The sequence below is a fragment of the Triticum aestivum genome, chromosome 6B, assembly GCF_018294505.1.
Source record: "Triticum aestivum cultivar Chinese Spring chromosome 6B, IWGSC CS RefSeq v2.1, whole genome shotgun sequence".
In the NCBI taxonomy this organism is placed as follows: domain Eukaryota; kingdom Viridiplantae; phylum Streptophyta; class Magnoliopsida; order Poales; family Poaceae; genus Triticum; species Triticum aestivum.
In genome coordinates this window covers 202,207,377-202,210,023 of record NC_057810.1, presented here as the reverse complement: position 1 = coordinate 202,210,023, position 2,647 = coordinate 202,207,377, and the positions used below count along the sequence as shown (strand labels likewise).

Here is a 2,647-nt window from a genome sequence, read left to right as displayed (position 1 = left end):
CATGGTTCTGGTGTTGATGCACATTGTAGCAGAAGTCACCACTTCATAGGTGTAGACCAAAAAAAGCTCTTGCTTGGCCACTCGGAAACGTCACCACCCAACCAGGCTGCTCCTGAAGAAAGACACCCAAATCATAGATACATCAGTCGATATCACACAATGAGTTAGTTTTAAGAGTACTCTAATTTTAATAGAAGTAGTGCTCATATCTAAGTTCGGATTGTTCAACGGGCAGTCTGAATGTACTTTTTATCCTGGTCCAAATGAAACATCGATATAAACCATATAACCAAAACCATTTCGTTTTCTAAGAGTTAAAAAGAGAAGGAAATGGCTACCCTGTTACAATCCATCATCTCATCATGGAACAAAGAATAAAACAAATTAGATGCCTACACCGGGTAGTATGCACGTTGGCTATACCAAATCATTAGAGACTAAATTATTTGAAAGGATGAATAAGAAAAACAGTACACCAGTGTGAAAAACAGAACACATGTGTAGTTGGAGAAAATCTAGCGTTACATAATAATTGAGTACTCCCTCTATAAACTAATATAAGATCTTTTATAACACTAAAGAAGTCATCTACATGATCTTATATTAGTTTACAGAGGAAGTAGTTGCTAAGAAGTTTCAGGTTTATTAATCATAGCTAATCCTGCCTTCATAAATTGTCCTCCACCAAAATACTCTTGCTTTAGGAGATTAAAAAGGATAGATGTCAATCAGTGGTGATCCTGCCCGGACTACATGATACACCACCACATTATTATGGTGCTAAGCTGATTTCCATGCAATGGTCTCAGTTCTTATAATCCTTTAATCTTCAAGTAAAAAATAATGCATACATAGTACTGATGTGAGCAAATGTCTCCGTGCCAGCTCCCTCCATGGGGATAATCTTGCACATGAGGTCACCTCAAGCAATGTATTGCCACCATCATAACTGAAGCACTTGTTCATGGCTTTAGTTATGAGATATGCAGTTAGCTGAGATAGAAATCACAAATAGGTCAGCTCACAATCTAAAGAATATAATCTTATCCAAGAAAATAGTCATCGGCATCAAAGCTTTATTTAGTTCTTTACTAATAAAGCAAACTTACAAATTACAGCCCAAACAGATAAATAAATGGTTCAGAATAAGCAGAGGTCAAGGTACTTACTGTGAGTAGAGCACAATGAGCTAGACGTCGTTCCAGCGAGATTGACAGGGTCGGCAATTTTTATTTGCAAGTTTCGACCGAGGGGCTTTATGGCACAGAAGAAGGGCGAGCACTCCGTGGCAGCAATCTGCGTTAGTTCTCCAACCTGGCAAATCACGACTGCTACTTTGTTCTGTTGTTCGTGTTGGATGGCGAAGGGGCGAAGACTCGGACGTGGTGGGCATGGACTGCAGCACAAATTCGACAGCCAACATCGACGGGACCACATCTCTGAAGTAAAAAAAATTCACAAGGTAAAGTTGTAACTCGACAGAAGTGAACATAAGAGCAAACAAAACATGTAGACATTAAAATTGATTAATTTGTATTATGTCTTGTATCACTTGGGCCATCACTTTAAAATGATTTCCCTTTGACCATAGCAGTACTTGACTTCAAAGAACTAACACTAATACAATCGGATCTATGTAGTTTGGATGAACGCCAACACATTTAATTATTCGTTTAACATCTAATTGAGATAAATTTAATTTAGACCTAGAGATCAAATAAGATTAACTAGAGCGCCGAGTGAGCACAACACCAGCAATCCTCCTCCAAAACCATGACCCTAATGGTAAGAATTTTATTGCTTTTTCCTCCTCATTCTGGCAATCATTCAGATTTCTTTCAGAATTAATGATCACAGGGGATTCTTTCAGAATTATTCAGATTTCTTTCATAATTAATGACCCCAGGAGATCACAGAAGAAAAACATATGTACATCATTTCTGTAATATAGATGGAAGGCAAAAGTTTAGAATGATACAGTTGTATCTTATTTACCTTGTAAGAAAATGGAGTATTAGCTCAAATAATACCCTGAAACCATTGCCATGTCAGGAATGGCAGTCCAGTAAGAATTAGAGCATTCTGTATAGAAAGCTTTGAACATTGAATTGGGCCAGAAATAGCAAACTAACCAATATGCCCACGCAATGCCGCTCCGACCACGGCCCCTCCTGCCCCACATCCATGTTATGCTCCCTTCCCCATTGTTTCTCTCCTTCCCCTGACTTTAGCGAGCCCGCCGAGATTGCCACGCTCGTCATCTTGTGAATCATTTTGATCCAAGAATCAAGATCACACATCAATTATCATGCTCGGGGCTCTTATATGTCTTTACTAAAGTTGTAGAGCCAATAGGCCCCATTGTTCAGGACCTTTGATATTGCAGAGGGCCCTTGCCACAGAGGTTCCAACTTGTGACGTCTTTGTTGCTCCATTCGGAGGACCAGGTCGCCTTCCTGGAAGGCAGGCCCTCTGACATGTCTATCATGATGACAACGCAGACCTTGCTGGTATGCAGTCGACCAGATGAGTACTAGAGCATGCCCTTCCTCCAAGAGGTCGAGGCCATCCTGACACGCTTCTTCGTCTTCCGCTTTTGAGTACAAATCCACTCGAGGGGAGTTGTGAAGTAAATCATTCGGCAAGA

At 40.3% G+C, this 2,647-nt stretch overlaps 1 long non-coding RNA gene across 1 annotated transcript; it reads right to left on the bottom strand.

Moving 5' to 3' along the window:
* Window positions 1-222: 222 nt before the first annotated feature.
* On the bottom strand, window positions 223-2,274 carry LOC123133959 (uncharacterized). The gene is made up of 4 exons (XR_006465445.1): window positions 2,133-2,274; window positions 1,996-2,031; window positions 1,170-1,439; window positions 223-993 (listed from the first exon to the last, which is right to left on the bottom strand). It is a non-coding gene; the product is annotated as an uncharacterized lncRNA (long non-coding RNA).
* Between the last annotated feature and the right edge of the window lie 373 nt (window positions 2,275-2,647).